This window comes from Sapajus apella, unplaced genomic scaffold, assembly GCF_009761245.1.
Source record: "Sapajus apella isolate SASKATOON/1434 unplaced genomic scaffold, GSC_monkey_1.0 scaffold59, whole genome shotgun sequence".
Classification (NCBI taxonomy): Eukaryota; Metazoa; Chordata; class Mammalia; order Primates; family Cebidae; genus Sapajus; species Sapajus apella.
This window is the reverse complement of record NW_022436999.1, coordinates 6,944,358-6,965,928: the sequence shown is the minus strand read 5'-3', so window position 1 is coordinate 6,965,928 and position 21,571 is coordinate 6,944,358.

Genomic DNA, 21,571 nt, shown 5'->3' with positions numbered 1-21,571 from the left:
TTTCCGCTGAGAATCACCCACCACTCAATAAAGTCATCTGCATTCATCACCTTTCAAACAGTTCATGTGACCTGATTCTTCTTGGATGCTGGACAAGAACCCCGGTGCCAAGAGGGCAAGGGCTGTCACCCTGACCCTCCACTGAGCTGGTTGGCACTTGGCCATCCCTGGATGGCGGAGCGGAAATAGCATTGGTTGTAACACACTGGGACTCTGCTGCGGGGCCCACACAGAGCCTGCTCCTGCCAGAGAGGAGTGATCAGCTGGTTCCAGCATTTATTCACTCTGGTTTCTGCACTCACTTGCTCTCACACTCCCTCCTGTGAGGGGTGGCCAGTGGTGGACTGAGTGAAATGAGCCACTCCAGTTCCCACCCACAAAGGGAGTCAAGGGAACTATCCCGTCTCCTCACGACTTATAAAAGAAAGCCATATGGACTTTCTCCCAAATTAATCCAATGAGGAAGAGGAAGGAGACAGCAGGAACAAGGGAACCCACAGGTTTGACTGAGAGAAGGATTGCAAAAGAAGGACCTTCTCCTCAGAACCAAGAATTTTTAACTTCTTCTCCCTTCCCCCCATATCCCACTATCTTTTGAAGTCAAATTATGGTCCTCAAATGAGTGAAACCCAGGGTTTGGGGATGGCAGAGGAAATGTTGCTTTCCTAGAGGTTGGAATGTGACTTCACAGTCACAAGAGCCAGGTTATGCACTGGTGGCTGCAGAACTTGAAGGGTGCCACATAGTGAAACCACCTTTGCAAAAACAGTGGAGGAGATCTGATCTAACCAATTCCCCTTGTGTATTTAGCCTTCCAGCTACTGTTAATCATTCCTGGGCTAGCTTTGGGAGACTTTTAGTTTACATTTTAAATGATAATAGCCCTTCGCCAAAACTCAACTGCCTTTGAAAACCTATTGAGAGAACACTAGGCCAGGGGAATGTAAACCAAAACTGAAATGCGAAGTCCCCCTGAACCCTGCCATCATCTGAATGAACTCCCTCCTTGGCCAGGGCACTCTAAAATTTAACCTGCAAGACTGCTTCAGGCCATGATGAGAAGTGGGGGTCAGACTGATGTGCCTGAGTATACCCCTCCGGTATCAACACAGACCTCAAGTCTGCTAAGAAACATTTACAATCTGTTGTCTTTGAAGCCTGCTACCTGCAGGCTTCATCTGCAATGATAACACTTTGGTCTCCACAACCCCTTATCTTAACCCAGGTATTTCTTTCTACTGATAATAACTCTTTCAACCAATTGGCAATCAGAATATGTTTAAATCTACCCGATCTGAAAGTCCCCCCCATCCCTATCTTAGGTACAGGTCCTCAGGACCTCCTGAGGCTGTGTCATGGGCACATTTTTAACCTTAGCAAAATAAACTTTCTAAATTAACTGAAACCTGTCTCAGATAGTTTGAGTTCATGGGAAGGAGGGAAGCCTAAATTCTGCTAAGGTATAGACACAAATGATTGCCAGCCATTATCCTGGGGATCATGCCACTTCCTCAATTACTCCTGCAGATAACACCACTATTGTTGAATTGGAAGACTGGTCTTTTGAGATATTTTCTCAGATTTTTTTTTTTTTTTGCACACCCTTAAGTCTATAGTTCCAAGGACCCTTCTACTGATGATGACTCCACCTGGACCTACCAACAGTTCCTGTGGCCCCACCCAGAAGCTACAGAGTGTCCAGGAGGATTGTTTCCCACACCTCTCTGCTTGCACCAATCAGCAGTGAGCATCCATTACCTACCCAATCCCACCCCTTCCCCAAACTACCTTTGAAAAACCCTAGCCCTCCAATTCTCAGGGAGACTGATTTGAGTAATAATAAAACTCCCATTCATCTGGCTCTGTGTGAATTAAACTCTCCATTGCAATTCTCCTGCCTTGGCAAATTTGCTCTATTTGGACAGTAGGCAAGAAGAATCCATTGGGTAGTTATAGTAGAACACAGGCGCTACCAGGGACTAGGCCAAGGAAGAGAGAAACTTGAAGTCCCAGCAGGTCCACTGGGGACTCACTGCCAAAAATGGTTTCCGTTATCACTCTAATAATCACTCACATTCTTTGAACATCCTGCTTAAGGCTAGGATGGCCTGGGGAAGTGGTGGTTACAATTTAAAAGGCTCGAACTAAATGTGATAGGGACAGGAGACAGAAATATTAGTTAAAAGAAGGCGGTTCCCAGCAAAGGCCCCACCTCAAGCCTGGAAATCCAAGGCCCTAAATGGGAACAGACATTCCTATTTTCATGTCCCAAAGTTGCCTTTTGGCTTGCCATGCTCCCCCATCCTGTACCCATGTAAACTCCTGACCCTAGCCTCCAGAAGCAGATAAGGAGATAAACAGAAGAGCAGCAGAATGGCAGAGCAGCATGTTATAGAGAAGGGAGGAGCATCTAAACATTGATAGGAGTTTGGTTGGGGACAATCAGAGAGGAGATCAGCCTACTGGACAGCCAAACTCCAAGGGAAGATCTTCTTCCTACTCCATCCTCTTTCTGCTCCCCATCCATCCCACTGAGAGCCACCTCCACCACTCAATAAAACCCCTGCATTCACCAACCTTCAAGTCCATGTGTGACCTGATTCTTCCTGGACACTGAACAAGGACCTGGATACCAAGAGGGCATTGAGCTGGTTAACATTTAAGGTGTCCATGGATGGCAGTGCTAAAAGAGCGCACTGTAACACCACTGGAAGGTTGGAATATGTTTAAATCACCTGGGCTCCGAGAGTTGCCGACACCCACCCTTGAATGCTGCTGTGGGGCCAGAGCCCAGGGGAGCTTGCCCCAGCTCCCGCACCTGCCCCTCTGTGTTCCCCATCCCATAAGGGATTTGAGCACACAAGGCGGCCAAACAGATGAGCTATACCTCTGTCACATGTCTTATCAGGGAGAGCCAGAGAACTCTCCCATTTCAGATGGAAATCCTTGGAATGACAGCCCCAGCAGCTCCCCAGTGCCATGAGAAGTGCCTGAGGTTTGTGGACAATGTATCGCTCCCATGTGACAGCTTTGCCTCATCAGTGTGAGGCAGAAGAACACCCTCTAAAGTTATCTACATATCTAGAGAATTTAGACTTGGCATTTGTGATGCCTCTGCTCCTTCTATCTGCCCCTGAGCAATCAGTATCATTGAAAGGAAGAAAAATTCTCCTCAATTACAGCAAGTGGATTTAACATTTTCCATCTAACCTCAATTACCCTTATCTCTCCTCTTGTCACCCTTGACCCAATGGAAAGCAGCCTCTAGGTCCTTGCCTGCACACAACCCACCAGCCATCAGAGATATATTAAACTTTTCTTGACCTTAGCTCCACTCCAAATTTGAGAGCCCTCTGGTATCATAGCAAGTTCTAAGCCACCTATCAGGGGTTTCAAAGTTAGATTTTAATCATAGAGAAATTGCTCTTTCCTCAGTCAAGATAGAACTCTTCCAATTGGGCCAATATCTAATTAAGGCTATTTTGATTGCCCCAAAACAGACACTAATTTTAGGCCAAGTCAAAGTTTTAGCCTGCTTAAGCAAAATGCCTGAGTGTTGGCAGGTCCACCGATCTTTAATACCAGTCCAAGGATATTTTATGTTTTTCTTTTCCTTGTGCTTCAAGAGTCTTCCTCAGAGATTTCCCCCAAGCTGTTCCCCTCAAGTGAAAACTTGCACTGACTTGGTGATCAACAGCATCAACACCAAAAGACGGGTTTTGAAAGTACTCGACACTTTTTCGAGAATAATCTGCATAGAAATCTCACCGTCTTATACTCAACAGAGCAGTGAGCAGCACTGTGTGCTCCTGTGTGCTGTCCGAGTTTTTACTCTGATAGTTGATGTGGCCTCTTTCCACTCTTTTACTCTATAAGCTAAAGGATCCCTGCCCAATTTTTCAAGTTACTTCTTCAGCCATATAGAATATTAATTTTGGATTAATCTTTTATCAAACTATGGTTTAAAGCTTTGCTTCTAATGAAGGACAACCTATCCATGAGGACAGAGGCCATCCTCTGTCTGAATGGATAGGTTGTCCTTCATTAGAATCTGCCTGATTCACTCTTTTATCTTCACCCCTCTGCATAGCTCCTAGTAGATAGTAAGTACTTGATAAGTAATTGTGGATTGCAGCAATTACCAAATCTGACCAGCCAGTCAACACAGAATTATACTACAACAGCAAGTTTTAGCCCATTCAGCATGTTCAGGCTTCTGTAAAAACACTGTCTTTTCCTCAAGGCTTTTTCTAAAGCTGTTAATCAGTCCATATTTGGTGATCATTATTTCTCTGTGGCCTAAAGACAAGACATGAATATCACTGTTTAGGGTTAATTCTCACCTACCAAACAGAGGAATCAGTCAGATATCCTTCCTTCTCTATATCTTCAAATTTTAAGTAGCTACCAACATGAGCTTTGGTGCCAGGCTGCCTGTCCGGATCTTGACTCTGCTACTTATTTAGCTGTCCCCTTGGGCAACCTTCTCTATGCCTCAGTTTTCAATCTGTAACATTAAAATGATCATTGTTTATAGTTCATAAGGTTATTGCAAAGAGTAAATGAGTTAACATATACAAAATGCTTAACGCTGTGTGGTACCATTAAGTACTCAACAAATAATAACAGTTATTATTATATAATTTTGGCCCAATTCTGTCAAAAGTCTTTAGCTTGATGTACCTAAGAATACTTGTATCATCCTTGAAAGACAACTTTAAAAAAATCACAATAAGACAGCCAAATGCCTAGGTGAATAAAAAGAGGTCCCCAGAGAATCTTTGACCTGCCCCACAAGTGTTTACATCAGATGTTTACATCAAACACTGCCCCACAGTGTTTTGTGCAGATGAGGGAACCTGCTCAGGTCCTTATCTGAACATGCCCACATGCGCACTTGAGGAACAGGGTTGCAGCCACAGGCAATGAGAAGGAGCCTGTCTTCTTCCTGTATGGTGGCCTGGGATTCAGTCTGGGAGATGGGGGGCTTGTCAGCAGGACTCCATCTTGCTTTGCTGAATTTTTTCTTTTTTTTGTTTCCGTTTCACCCAGTAAAACCCTGTTCTACTCACCTTTCAATGTGTTTGCAAAATTTTCCTAGCCATTTGGTCTTGTCATCAAAACCAGGTGACAAGAACCTGGTTTTAGCTGAACTGAGCAAAATTCTGCAACAACATTAACCCCACCCGGCAAAATCGTTTTCCTTCCAGTATAGTTACTTCCATAAACCACTGCTCCAGCACCTGTTGGTCTTGATGAGCTCACTGAAGCTTCCTGAGGTTACAGTAACATTTGGAAAGACAAAAACTCTTTACTTTCTTTGGATCTGCTTCTCCAAATCTGTCCCCTTGTTGACATCTACATGTGAGTTCAGACTCCAGGGAGACACCACAGAGAAAGAGGGAGCCTCCCCTGCCAGGCCAAGGGCTGGTGGCAGGGAAGAGCCCTGGAGGGCTGGAAGAATGATGCAGGGTGTTAGTCCTGGATTCTGGTGTAGGCCTCCACCCTCCCTAAGATTCCAAGTCCAACAATCTAAACTTCACTCAGAGCTGCTGGATGTTTGAAGCTCCTGATGAGAGACTGTTGGCTGCAGAGGAGATTCTGGGCAAGGGTAAAATTCTTTGTGCCATTTGTTCCCAGGATTGAGGAGCATGTGGTGAGGTGCTGAGTTGGGCTTTATTCTCAAATAAAGTATCAACTTCAGGACTAGCCTTACCACTGGCTCAAGACAAGTTTGGGCCTTCCAGCCCTGCCAAATTAGGAAATGAGTGATGAAGCAAATGTTCTTAGGGAAGCTAATCTGCCATTTCTGTGCAAGTTGGGCTGGAAAAGAGAGTGGACTTGAAGACAAGGATTCCCATTCAGAAAGATGAGTGGGCCTGCGGCAGGTGGGGCCAACGGTGAAAAGAGAAAGGAACAGCTAGAAAGACAGTCCTAAGGAAATGCAATTGAAACACTGGCTAGCCAGCTGGATATGGAGCAGAGGGAAGAGAGAGTTGAGAAGCTCCAAGGTTTCAAGCCTGGGAGATTCAAGGAATCCCATGACTAGGAAGAGGACCCAGTGATGTTGGAGCTGAATGACCAGCCCTTTGGTTTGATGACATCTGCCTGCAAAGATGCAGTCAGCAGCAAGCACAAAGGATCTGGAGGTACAGAAAGCAGTCAGGGCTGAAAACTCGGGTCCTGGAGTGACTCCATCCATTGTGAAGTTGTGAGGATTGGCGTGTTCTCTGAGGGAAATGACACAAAGAGAAAAAGCACAGAGTTGTCATCTAAAAACTGAGGCATGCTCTTGTCAAGGCAGAAGGAAGAGTGAAGAAGGAAAGGAGAAGACATCTAAGAAGGAAGATGTATGAGTCAGGGTTCTGCAGAGAAACAGAATCAATAAGATGTGTTTGTATAGGGGGCTAGAGAGAGAGAGATTTATTTTAAGGAATTGGCTTACACAATTATGGTGACTGGCAAGTTCAAAATCTGGACATCAGGAAAGAACCAGTGCTGCAGTTCAAGTCTGAAGCCTGCCTAGTGGCAGAGTTCCCCTTGCTCAGAGGAGGTCAGCTTTTTGTTTTTTTGAAACAGAGTCTCATTCTGTCACCCAGGCTGGAGTACAGTGGCACAATCTCAGCTCACTGCAACCTCCACCCACTGGGTTCAAGTGATTCTCGTGCCTCAGTCTCCCGAGTAGCTGGGATAACAAGGGTGTGCCACCACACCTGGCTAATTTTTGTATTTTTAGAAGAGACAGGGTTTCACCATGTTGGTTAGGCTGGTCTCGAACCCCTGACCTCAGGTGATCCTCTCACCTCAGTCTCCCAAAGTGCTGGGATTATAGTTGTGAGCCACCACATCCAGCAGAGGTCAGTTCTATTCAGCTGATTAGATGAGGCCCACCTACATTATGGAGGGCAATCTGCTTTATTCAGGGCCTACAAATTTCAATGTTAATCTCATCCAAAAAAATACTCTCAACAGAATCATCCAGAATAATGTTTGACCAAATGCCTGAGCACTGTGGCCCAGGCATGTTGCTACATAAAATTAACTATCACAAAAGACAAGGACTTGTCCTCAGGGAGGCCAAGAATGAGGTTTTAGATAGGTAATGATAATGGAACATAAACACTGTCTCAGAGGCCAAGAGCTATGAAGGAAAAGTCCACTGGATTCTGCATCTAGATTTGCTGGACCACATTTCTCTTCCTACTAAGTGTAAAATACTGGTTAAGAGCATGCATGGGCTTTGGGGCAAAAAAATATTCTGAAGCCCATCCTGACTCAGCCATTACTTACTATGAACTGGCACAAATCATGCACAAATTACTTTCCCTCTCTGGACCTCGGTTTTCCCATCTCTAAAATAGAAATAATTGTACCTATAAAGATTTTTTTGAGAATTAAATATTTTTGTCTATCTAATACATGCTAACTGATAAAGTATAGCTCATATTAATATTATCATCACCAATATTAATATCATTATCACCTTGATCATTATCATCTTCATCTGTTCCATGTTTGGAGGACACAATTGAGTAAAAGGATTAGAGAGGGAACATATTAAAGACTAAAGGAGGGATTAAGAAGGAAATGAGGAGTAAGAAAAAATGCATGCCTATATTTCGATAGCAGACCTAGCTTTCTACACTGAAACGCAGTTCTGAGTCTGGAACACTTTTACTTCATTCTCTCCCCTTTTACAAGCAAGAAAACATTTTCATTACTAATACATTTATGTCTCTCAATCTATAGTTCAACAACACAGAACTATAGAGAAGACTTATTTTCTCTACCCTGTGCCTCTGTCACCAGATCAGCATGTTCCTAACTCCCATGGCTTAATGCTTGATTGTGATGCTGCTTTCCTAGAAAACTTCTAGTGAGAATGATGGTCATAGTGGACCACAGCAATTCCTTCCCCCAGCAGTGCTGAGGCAAATGAGGAGGGAGCAGGTGTGGATCCTCACTACAAAGAGCAGGCATAGATTTTAGCTCTTAAACATTTTACTCAGGGTTCCCTGACAATCGAAACTGCCTTTCATTTCTTCTTTCAGCACAGTGGGTTAGGGGTTAATGACTTTGTCCTAAGAAACAAAAGGCTCACATCCAATTAAAAAGATCTCAGAAACAAGTCAGGCATGAAGAGTGTTCTAGAAACTCTACAATTGAATTTTTTTTCATTGACAAATGATCCTGCCATCATTGTAGATAGGGTAACATATCTAATTCCTATAACTCTATATCTTTAAATGAAGCCTGCAGGAAATGCCTTGATGGAAAGGAAGATCAATGGGACTGAAAGGAACATATTCCACTTCATTCTCCCTCTCTGAATTCAATTTCTCACCAGGTACTCTGATAGCTTCCTTCTGCCACCCCTTCCAGAAGCCAATTCTCATTTATCCAACCCTAAAAAAGATTACGAAGCCAATGGAATCACCAAACACCTAACTTAGCAGGGCCCCAATCTTCATCTCCAAGTAAACCTCTTCTTCTTTGGAATTTCACCTTTATATTCTTCATCTAGCAGAGAAAGAAATAAACAGGGAAAGCAGAAAGAAAAGAGGTAGAGAGGGCGCTGCAAGGCCCCGAGAGTTTACAAACAAAAGAACTGCCTTAGTATTACAAAGCACCAACCACACTTGCTTTATGCTTAAATCAGACTTGAGCTGGCTCTTCTGAACAAGCACCAGCATCCAAATCATTCACTTGGCAGCATTATCTGTGGCCTGTTACGTGACAGGCACAATGCTACACACTGGGGGTTGCCAGTACGAAGACAAGACATGGTCCTGGAATGTAACATTACTCATGGTGTCACCTTGGCCAAGTTATTTATTCTCCCCGTGACCATGCATTCTCATCTGTAAGTGGGGATAATAATAAGCTCTACCTCAAAGATTGTGATAACAATTAAATGTGTTATTACATATAAAGCACATAGTGTTATGTTAGAGATAGGATCACAGGAGGGTAGGATACTTGAGAATCAAGCAACAAATTCCACCTGGACCTTCACACAGACAATGATACTTGGGCTGGGCATTTACAAAAATTGTGTACGGTTTTAAGAAAAGTATAAAAGAGATTGAAAGGCCATGCTGGAGCACAGGCCACCATAAACAACCGCTCAGAGGTGAAAATGCACACGTTTCTTGGATGGTGAGAGGCTGGAGTGTGGAGGGAGCTGTGAGGGGGAGGCTGCTGGAGCCTCAGGCCTCCTCTTCCAGGCTCTGTTGGGCCTGTGCACCCAGGGGAGAGACAGAGCAGAGAGAAAGAGGCAGACAGATGGAGGGAGAGTCTGAGTGTGTTGGCCACCTCTGTGCTGCATCTTACACTGCCACAGCAACCACATTTTGCAAAGGTGTGACCTGGTAGAAGTAGGAGTGGTTCCTCCTTCGCCATTACTCCCAGTGGCCCCTTGTGGAATTTGCACTCCTTGTCCCATGACCTTAGGCTCTGCTGGTTAAGGGCCCAAGGTCCAAGGGGAAACATGGTTGGAATTCTGCTGGAAGATATGCCTGCCATCTATTTGTTTTAGGCTTCTCCTACCAGCAAGCAGGCAAACATGGCAAGGACTTAACGTTACTGACAGGGGCAATCAGCTGTGAGGACCATGAGGAGCCAGGTTGCTGCTCTATAACAGGGGCAGGAAGGAGTGCATCTGGAACCCAGAGATTTCCAGGGGTGTCTGTCAGGGCTTCCTGTGCCCATGATAACCATAAATGGGCCATTTGTGTAAAACTGTGCCCTGGGAGGCTCAGACCCGTTGGAGAGGAAAGTTCAAGCCACCTCACAGGCTAGCAGCCTTGACCCACCAAAGTGCTCTCTGTGGTGAGGGAAACACAGAAGTCCACGTGGAGGATGACAAATCCTGATGGAGGCCTTGGGATCAGTTATAAGGTCACACACCATGGCACATTCCGCTAACTCTCATGTCCTCAGGTTTTTGTAAAAATGATAGATGGCTACGCTTCGAAGTCACTGTGGCAAACTTGACTTCATGGGAGGCATTACTAGATCTGAGCAGTGCAAGGGGAAGACAGCATGGTGTCCTGTCTCACTTCTTCCTGGATTGCTTTTCCTGCCTGCTGTTGCTGGGCTAACCAGCTTTGTACAGCTTTTCTGCCTCAGTTGCAAATTGCCACCTGGAGTCCTGTTCCAAAGAGAGGAAACACTCAGAGCCACAGTGCTGCCACTGCAGACCGAGTCATCATCCCAGGAGCCTGGCCACTCCTGATGCCAGGCCTTGCCCCACAGAGTCACTCATCTTGACTGGTGAGGATGGTTCAGATGGTCTCATTTCAGGGACATTTTCCTGGCTCCCCCTTTCATTTGTCCCAACTTACTCACAGCTGAGCATGCATGGATTAGGATAACAACAATATTTCTGACAGGAAGTGTATTACTAGAATACTTTGCAAACTCCTTGTGTATACACACACACACGTGCACACATGAGTGAAACCTTTTCCTAATATAAAGATCCAAGGTTTTTGTAGTGGCTTTAGGTTGTCCTATTTTCTGTAGCTAAGTTTTATACACATACACACACACATACACATGCACACAGTGTCTTAAACATAAATTGATGGAGTGTGAAACTGCATTTTGTTTATTACATAATGAAATACCTTGATGATACTCTTAGATATAATGCCTTTTCTCTGAACCACTTTTCTTTTTAGTATTTGATGTATGTTATTACCACAATTTTCATCTGTTTTTCAGAAATACTCCACAAAATCTATTTTCCTCGCTGGGAAACTAGACCTGAAGAGCAGATATCCCTGTCTATGTTGTTGGCAAGTATTTTGAGATGTCCTTAGGGATGCATAACTCCACGGAATTGAGAATACAAAGCCAGGAGACATTGAAAAGGTGTCACATCTGTAAGGATACCTCTTGGACTAAGCTTAAATGAACACTATGGAGGGTCTCATCATCAAAAGGCTTTGCTGTGTAGGACCAAGAAAGTTATAAAGCTGAAGCCAATAATAAAGAAAATGAGCAATAACCAACTTTTATACTAGTCAGGATTCATTTTTTAAGTTGAAATGACCAAAATACAACTCAAACTAATTCAAGCAAAAAAGAAATAGGTACTGGGGAGAGAGGACAGGAGGGGAACAGGCTCCCACCTACCGAGATCTAGGAACACAAAGGGACGTGATCAGATCTCTCTCCCTCTCAGCTCTGCTTCTTTCAGTGTGGTGGCCAAATTCTTTCTAAGTGAAGAACAATCTTTATTATATAAAGTTCTAAGCATAACTGTGGCAGATTCAGTAAATCCCAGAGAAGAATTCTGATTGGTCCTGCTTCAGTCACATGCCCACACCTTAGTCCAGTCACTGTGGCCTGGAGAATGGGACACCATGATTGGCCAGACTCTGGTCACATGCCCACACCTCTAACTCAGTGAAGCAGAGCACTGCTAGTGACAGTCCCACCAGAACCACATGGAATAGAAAACTGTGTATTTCCTTAAGGAAATGGAATGCCAGAGAAGGGCAGAAGGGAAACCAGGAAGACAAAACAGTAAATTAACTACCTCAAAATCCAATTTACTGGTATTTTTCAACTTATACTTAACCAAGCAACAATTTCTCTTGCTCCCATAGTGGAAAAGAGGGTTTATCTAGATTCATAGATACAAGACTGAAGAGTGAAGAGACACCCAGAGAATGTTCTAAAATCTGCCGATTAGCATCACCACACAGAGAAATCTCTGCTTCCAGAGGAGGAGCCAAGTTCAAGTCAGAGGTGAGGAATGCCAACAGGAAAGCTCCCTTTCTTCAGGGATATTCAGGCCAACACTAGGAAACCACAGCCAAGTCAGGCAGGGCTCAGGGCGGGGCTGCTGACACCTCCACCCCAGCCAATCCAAGGTGCACGCCTATCTCTTGCAGCCCAGCATGGCTCCCACCATTGGCACCTCGTGCCCATCACAGGCTGCAGCTCCTTTGCTCCACCATCTTCCCAGCCCCTCCCAACCAGAACTTAACTACTCCTTTTGGATTCTGCTTTTCACTTCTTCTTCATCAGGCTATGGAAGCTTAGACTTCATAATTTGGCTGAGACTTCAAAAATAGTTTTAAAGAAAGCTATTCCTACCCTGCTAAAGTAATTACATGATTCTGCCCCCTTAAACACCCAAAGCCCTAATCCAGGTTCTCAAACTATGATCTTAATTGCTTTTCCAGTCTTATCTCCAATGACTTTTCTTCATGAATACTTCCTTCATAAACACTGTACTTCAAATTACTCTCCTTCAACTAGGTTTTCACTTGCCAGACTCTGGCCTTTGCTTAGGCCATTTCCCTCACTTAGGTGGTTTTTTTCTCCACCAGAATTCCAGTCTTTTGTCAAATGTCAAATCAAAAGCAACCCTCCTCATGGAGACTCCTATGGCCACCTCAGTAGGAAACAGTCAACATCACTGGTATTAGAATCACTGATGTTGGAATCAAGCTCACTTAAATAGCTTCCAAGTATGAAATTTCTCTACTTGCCTCTTTAAAATTCTGCCGTCACTTTTAGAGACTTATTTCACCTAACTCCAGCCAGAAATACTCTTGCATGCCCTGGGTCTAAAGAAAGTATTGCCTTTGGAATTTTTATAAGAATTTAGGATTGAGACCTCTGAGTATGCCATGAAAAATACGAGCCTTACTCTTGTGAGCTGAGGGAAGTAAATGCATGTGAATCTATGAATCTCAAAACAACACATAAAATGTGTAAGGATCTGATGCTACAAGGGTTATTAGTTTGAGATTTTTTATTTGCTGCCAGGTGTCCATAAACTACACCACCCGCTGACAAACACATTTATTAGAAGTTTTGGTTACAAAAAGACGTGAACTATTTTATCAGGGAATCTAATATACAAATAGTTTCTAGAAATTGTAAGTCTTGTCATACAGCACACTAGTGGTTAGAGCTTATGAAATACGTAAACAACTTCTAATATATTCTTTTCCTTTATAAAATTGTTTAGTTTGTTCTATGAATTTGATACAGGTCTATATTTTAAGTTGTCTACCCAAGAGTTTCCCACTTGTTAGGATTCTGCTTTTTATCACAGCAAGATGTTTCACATTAACATGATTGTATGTAGAAGTTTGTTATTTTTTATTGGTGTATGTAGTATTTTACGATACGACTATACCACAATTTATCCTTCTGTTGACAGTGGGTTGTTTCCAGTTTGGAGCTACTGTAAACATTCATGTGCATGTCTTCCTTTGGATATGTGAACTCATTTCTCATGGATATATACTTAGGAGCATTGCATCTAGGATTGCAATTGCTGTGTCGTAGGATAGACAGATATTTAGTTTTAATAGATATTTCCAAAGTGGTTGAACGGACTGCACTCCCTTCTATAATGTATGAGAGTTCTAAGTGTCCCGCATCCTCACCAACACTTAGTGTTATTAGTTTTGAAAAAAAATTTAGCCATTCTGATGGGTATGGGAATTTGTACTTTCCTAATGAAAAATGTTACTAAACGCCTTTTCATATGCTTACTAGACATTTGAATTAATCTTTTATAAAATATTTGTTTATAAAATATTAATTTAATGTTTAAAATGGCTTATTTTCTTTTGCTTTGTAGTTCTTCATAAATTTTTGATACAAAATCTTTGTCAGACATTTGTATCATAAATATCTTCTTCTATTCTATTGGTTACTCTCTTAATCAGGGTTCTTTAGAGGGACAGAACTAACAGGATAGATGTATATATGAAAGGGAGTATTAAGGAGTATTAACTCATACAATCACAAGGTAACATCCCACAATAAGTTGTCTGCAAGCTAAGGAGCAAGGAAGTCGGTCTGGGTTCCAAAACCTTAAAAGTAGGGAAGCTGAGAGTGTAGCCTTCAGTCTGTGGCTGAAGGCCCAAGATCCCCTGGCAAACTGCTGGTCTAAGTCTCTCAAGAGTCCAAAAGCTGAAGAACTTGGAGTCCAATGTTCAAAGGCAGGAAGCATCCAGCATGGGAGAAAGATGAAAGCCCGAAGGCTCAGCCTTTCTAGTCCTTCCACATTCCTCTGACTGCTTTTATTATGGCCACCCTGGCAGCCTCGATTCAGGGTGGGTCTGCCTTTCACAGCCCACTGACTCAAATGTTAATCTCCTTTGGCAACACCCTCACAGACACACCCAGGATCAATACTTTGCAATCTTCAACCTAATCAAATTGATACTCAGTATTAACCATCACAGTTGCATAACTTTCTTGATGTGATCAGCAGATCTTCCTAATTTAATAAAATCTAATTTATCGTTTTTTTTTTCCTTTTATGATAGTCTGGCCTTTATATTTAGATATATGATATACCTGGAATTATTTTATGTGTATGGGATGGAGTTCTAGAATTCAAGAAGTTAAATCCCTCTAAAATTCTGGCACTCTGGCCAACGAAACTTTGCAATCACACCTTTGATTTAATTAACTTGAATAAAAGAAAGTGAGCCTATGCAGAGGAACATATACAAAGTGAACCAATGCCAAGGTGAAATGCCAAGAGGAACATTCTAGTCTTCTCAGCAGCTTGGCATATGCTTGAAATACAATTCTTTTCAAGGGAACACAGCAAATTAGGGGACATTTCTCACCCATCTTTGATGAAATCATATTTGGGTCTATTGCCATGTTTCTCAGCCTTGGCATTATTGACATTTTGGCTGGCTAATTTCTTATGTGAGCAGCTGTCCCATGCACCCTTGTAGTGTGTTTAGAAGCATTCCTGACCTCCACTCACTAGATGTCATGAACATTTCACCCTGCAGTTGTGACAACCAAAAAATTAAATAACAATGGGATTGTCTCCATAAAGCCTGGGACAAAACCCAGTTCCACTGCTCTGGATAGGTGAATCTGGTCCTCTTTTTCTTGCCCATGCTACTTTTCCTTGTTGGTTGAATTGGGGTACCACAGCAGCATCAAAGGATTGTGGTGGGGATTGATCAAGCTGGTTTTGTGAACCCACAAATGGCTACCACTTTAATGGTAAACCACTATTCCCATGTAAAGAATAAAGTGATTTTTCTAATGTCACAGGTTAAGTGGCAAAGCTGGAATTTGGATTCACATTGGGTTTACTCCAAAGCCTTTTGCCACCCCACCTTGCAAATGGATGTATATTTGGGAATGACACTAGGATAGTGGAAAGTTGTATGCACAGTCCAGACTATCCCGGGGATGTGTATGTCAGAGGAAGAAACTCTGCCCTCTTTCTTGTCTGAATCTATCATTTGAGGTAATGCCAGGTAAATGGCTGTCACAGTGACCCATAGTCCCTCTGCTGTAGAGGGATCTAGGCTGAGTCAGCAAAATCTGGATGCAGAGTAAAAAGGAGGAGGATTCCTGACCAAAAGAAGCAGTAAAAATAGATGTTCCAGTCTGTGGCTACTTGAAGTCTAGCTTTCCCCATCACTCTATGTGGCAAGGAGAAGAGAGAATCTCTTGCAAGTCAGTCTCCCAGGAGTCAGCCAGGCAGAGAACCACCTAACAGACCAGCAGACCCAACACAGAGACCATGAAGCAGAAGACGTGTCTCCCACAAGGCCAGATCCATAGTACCTGCACTCAAGGTCATCCTTGACAAGTAATAGCAGTGTTATGATGTTGCAACCCTGTAATTTCCATTATGATAAATGTATATGTTAGGGGCCAGAGAAAGGCAGATTGATAACTTTATTTAGAGCAAACCAATTGAATTCCACCGAGAGATTCATAACTCATCCAAGAAATGTGCAAAGGGTGTTAAAGAGCACTGAGTCTCCACCCCTGGTAATTTTTACAAGCCTCATCAATTTTTGTCCCACAAATACTTTCATTTGAGTTGTTTACATAAAAGTCCTAGAATTCATGCAGTTAAAACCCTTTTAAGATTCTGGCATCTTGGCCAGCAAAACTTTGCCATGACACCTTTGATTTAATTAACATGAGTAAAGGAAAAGTGAGCCTATGCAAATGTCGGCTGGTCAGCCGTGACACTCAGAAAAAAAGCCATAAAGACAGCCACGGGCAGTGCTCACAACAGCAGTGTCCTGGAAAAAGATACACTTAAGTGGTCCAGATTCCCTTGCTGAAAAATCCTTTCAGCTGTCTTAGCCTTACACTGCTACACACTTAAGCATTCCTTGTTCTGATTCCCTATGTATTGACTGAGTAGAACCTGAAGGGGTTAGGTCATGCCACTCCCTCCAATACACACATTTCAGTCCCTTGACTTACGTAAAAGCTGAGAAATCACTATGATAAAGACTCAAATCATGGAGTTCAGTGAGAAACAACACAGCTGGTGGACTTCACAGATGGTGGGGCTTGGTGCAGTGGCAAGCACAGGGTGTAGAATGCCTGGGGACAGTGGAACATGCTTGTGCCCTCCTTCCCTGTACTCTGCTGCCACAGAACTGAAATTTGCACTTAGTATTTCTGGTGCCCACATAGGCTGGTGCCTGGGGACAAATGTCTTTCTCTGTCCTTTGCCCTTTGTCATGCCCCAGTTTGGTGGAGAGCAGGGAGACCAGCGAAAACCAGCTTAAATGAAGCAATAATGAAGGTGTTGAGGCCTAATTCGCCATAGGGAAGAAGACCTGAGTGGTGATGAGCCCAAGCTAATGCTAAGACCAGATGTTGGGTGAAAGTAGTGACTCTTGGCCTTGTACAGCAACTGACACCAGAATCTACCGTGATCCAGCTCTGCTGGTGTCACGTGTGTGTCTTTTGAGAAATAGTCTGCATAAAAACTCTGCTCTGGGGCCTTCGCATAAGAAGAAATATTTATTTACAGCAGCGATAAAGGAGCTTTGGCCTTGAGCCTTGTAGAACTGTCAGGGTTTGAGTGACTGAAGTTTAAGTTTATCTACCTGTGATAGCTATTCCAGAACAGGATTCATGTGAGTGCAAGTATAAGCAGCATCCCTGGGTCTCTAAACCTACTGGGAGAAAAGGCTGGGATTCCAGCAGCAAGCAGAGGTCTCAAAGACATTAAGATTTGGCTCTTCACTACACACTGGGGTCAGTTGGGGGGAAATAGGGGAGGGACGGTGAGGGGTGGGGAGCTGGGGAGAGATAGCAAGGGGAGAGATGCCAGATGTAGGTGATGCGGAGGAAGGCAGCAAATCACACTGCCACGTGTGTACCTATGCAACAATCTTGCATGTTCTTCACATGTACCCCAGAACCTAAAATGCAATAAAATAAATGGGAAAAAAAAAGATTTGGCTCTTATGGAGACTACATCTTTATTCCCAATCTGACAAAGTTAGATATACCTGGGTATCAGAGCTTACCAATCTTGTCTCCACAAATATTTTCAGTCTCTAAGGCATGGGTGATTTCCTTTCCCTGTTTAAAGCCAATCTTCCACTTGTGCACTACATCTCAACTCTATCAGTTACCTGAGGGTTTTGCTCCAGCAATTCTCTTTCTTCTCTTATATCTTCAGTTTTTCTTTTCCTACTAGATCATTACCATGAGCATGCAGGCATACTATTATTTCTTCTATCTTTAAAACAAATAAACATTCTCCTAACCATACTTTTCCCCTAGCTCTGGCTCCATTTATTTGCTCTCTCTCCTACCAAACTCTTCAAAATTGTTATATATTCTAATCAAGCACTTTCCTCTCATTTTCTCTTAAACATTTCAATCAGTTTCTTGTCTTTAAAATTGCTCTTATAAAGGTTACCATTTACCTACACACTTCTAAGTCTAATGCTTAATTTTTGTTTTTATCTATCTTGTTGGACCAGCAGCCTTTGGCTTGACTCATAATGCCTTCCTTCCTGATTCACTGTTACTCACCGGATTCCTGAATGGCCCACGTTCTTTGTATCTCCTCATATCCCAGTGATTCCATTCTTAGCTTCCTTCACTATTCTTCCTTTCTTCTATCGACTCAACTCCCTTGATGATATGATTCAGTCTCATTGTTTTAAATCCTTCTAGTCCTCAGTGACTTCCAAATTTACATCTTCAGCCAAGACCTTTCTCCTCAATTCTAGATTCATATGTCCAACTTCCTACTGGACGTCTCCACATTTTCCCTTAACATGTCAAAAACTTAACTCATGATTCCCATTTCAAGTGTATCGCTTCCTATCCTAGTTGATGGCAACTCTATCTTTCCAGTTGCTCCAGTAAAAACCTTTGAATTAATTATTGACTCCAGTGTTTTCCTTACAGTCCCCACATACACTATATCTGGAAATGCCTATATTTCAAAATATAACCATAATTTGACTACTTTTTTTTTTTGGAGACGGAGTCTCACCCTGCTGCCTAGGCTGGAGTGCAGTGGCGAGACCTCAGCTCACTGTAACCTCCGCCTCCCAGGTTCAAATGATTCTCCTGCCCCAGCCTCCTGAGTAGCTTGGATCACAGGCACCTGCTACCATGCCCAGATAATTTTAGTATTTTTAGTAGAGATGGGGTTTCACCATTTTGGCCAGGCTGGTCTCAAACTCCTGACTTTGTGATTCGCCTGCCTCAGGCTCTCAAAGTGCTGGGATTACAGGTGTGAGTCACCATGCCCAGCCAATTTGACTACTCTTTACTACCTCCATTGCAAACACACTGGTCTGAACTACCAACATCTCTCTCCTAAATGACTACAATAACCTCCTCATAACTCTCCCTGCCTATATCTGGGGCCCCTCTAGTCTATTTTCAACACAATAGTAAGAGTAGTCCTTTCGTAAAAGTGAGAGAATAGTTTAATATTTGAAAATCCATCAATGTAATTAATCACATTAACAGAATAATGAGAAAAACTAAATACATAATCATCTCAATAGATACTGACAAAATTATTTGATAAAATTCAAAATTGGCACAGTGCTGTGACTCACACTTGCAATTCCAGCACTTTGGGAGGCTGAGGTAGGAGAATCACTTGAGTTCCAGGAGTTTGGGACCAGTCTGGGCAACATAGGGAGACCCCATCTCTACAACTAATTTTAAAAAATTAGCTGGGTGTGCTGGTGTGCACCTGTGGTCCCAGCAACTTGGGACACTAAGGTGGGAGGATCTCCTGAGCCCAGGAGGTCAGGACTATAGTGAGCTGTGATTGAGCCACTACACTCCAGCCTGGACAACAGAATGAGACTGTCTCAATTTAAAGAAAATCAAAAGTGAATTCTTTATTATTTTTATTTTTATAGAGATGGGGTTTCACTTTGTTGCCCAGGCTAGTCTTGAACACCTGGCTTCAAGCAATCCTCTTGCTTCAGCCTCCCAAACTGCTAGGATTATAGGCATGAGCCCCAGAACCCAGGCTAAAACTAATTCTAAGTTTTAAAAAAACTCTCAGTGAATAAGAAATAGAAAGGAACTTTCTTAAAATATTTAAGAAAAACAAGGTATCTACAAAACAAAGAAATAATAACAACAACAAAAAACTGGACTCAACATGATTTTCAGTGGTAATATTGAAATCTTTCTCCTCTAAGGTAAGGAAAAAGATAAGGATATGCACTGTCACCATTCTTTTCAACATTGTACTGGAGGTCCTAGCAATGCAATGAGGAAATAATAAGAAATACAACACAAAGTATAAAGATTAGAATGGAATCAGGAAGTCTTTTATTTACAGATGGTATAATAATCATATCATAGAATAGTATACATCAGGATAAAGCTACAAACTTCTGCTACATACAATCACATCAATGAATCTGCAGAAAATATGGTGAGATAAAGTAGTCAGACACAAAAGGCTACATACTCTGTGACTCTTTCTGCAAAAAATATTCAAGAACAGGCAAATTAATCTGTGATGATAGAAGTCAAAATAGTAGCTATCTTAGATAGTGGTGGTGTGGTTATGAATTGAGATACGACAAGGGAATCTTGAATGCTGGAAAGATCCTGCTTTAGATCCTGATTTGAATAATGGTTACAAAAGTATGAAAATATTCATGAAGCTGTAGTTTATTGTAAACTGTATCTCAATCAGAAAAACATTAGATAGCTAAAGTGAGTAAATGATATTATGTCTGGAACTCAGGGAGGAGGGGAAGTGAATGGAGAGTATATTTATAAAATATTGATGAGTTGATAATTGTAAAATTGGGTAATAGGCACACGGAGGGTTATTATACTATTTTGTCTGCTTTTTGGCCTAAAAAATAAATAACTTAAATATAAATTTGTCTACATACTAAAATATAATGTATTATTATTATGCAATATTATAATATATAATATTGTGGAATAGTCATACCATAGAATACTACACATCAGGATAAATTATTATGCAATATTATAATATTATAGAATAGTCATATCACAGACTACTATACTCAGGATAAAACAACAAACTTACATAAGTTATTATAATTACTAATAATTATATAATAATATAATGTATAGTATTATACACCATATTATGTGATATTTGTCTATATAATAAAAAATTAAACACAAAATTAATGAAAAAGCGAGTCAAATTATGTGATCCCTCTGCTCATTACTTTGCTTACTTCCATCTCATTCAGAGAAAAAAAACAGTCTAAATGACTACAAGTTCCCATGTGCTATGTCCTTATGGCCTCTGCCATCACTATCAGTCCTCATTCACCCATTGAGGTGACAATAGTGTTTTCTTTCCCTCCTTAGGAAAGAATACCCCGCTGCCCTAATGTCTATAGTTTTATGGTAGGTCTTGAAATCTGGTAGTATGAAGTCCTCTAACTTGGTTATTGTCTTAGTCTGTTCTCCCTGTCCAGAATGCTCTCCCAGCACATACCTACACCGCTTTCAATCTTTCCTCACATGTGATCACCCTATTCAAAATTGCAATCTGCCTCCCTGGAATTCTCAATCACTTTTGCCTTAACATATTACCCTCCATGGAAATAATCATTTTCTAACATCCTGCATAACTTATTTATTGTTTATTGTCTATCTTCCCTCATCTTTCCTCAAAAATGCAAGCTTCTTGAAAAAGCAAGTATCTTTATTTTTTTCATGAAAGTATTCTAGGCACCTAAACAGTACCAAAGTCCCAAAGCACCAGGCACATATTATGTGCTGAATACTTTTTTAATGAATCAAGAGATGAATAGCAAATGCCATAAAAATGACTGTTCTGACTTGACCTCCTATACATCTTGACTACCAGAAGAGAATGTGCTAGTCATGCCACCATAATTCCTTCTGGTCCATATAAAAGTTTCTTGTTAAAATGGCATGTTATTCTTTGATGGTGTATTGAACATGTCGGGCAATGGGCCTGTCATTGTCATTGCTCCTTATGTTTTTTTTTTTTTTTTTTTTTTTGAGATGAAGTCTCGCTCTGTCACCCAGGCTGGAGTATAGCGGAGCCGTCTCTGCTCACCGCAACCTCCACCTCCCAGGCCCAAGCAATTCTCCTGCCTCAGCCTCTCCAGTAGCTGGGATTATAGCTGTCCACTATCATGCCTGGCTAATTTTTGTATTTTTATTGTATTTTTAGCAGAAACAAGATTTCACCATGTTGGCTAAGCTGGTTTCAAATTCCTGACCTCAAATGATCCGCCTGTCTCAAGTGTCCCAAAGTGCTGGGATTACAGGCAGG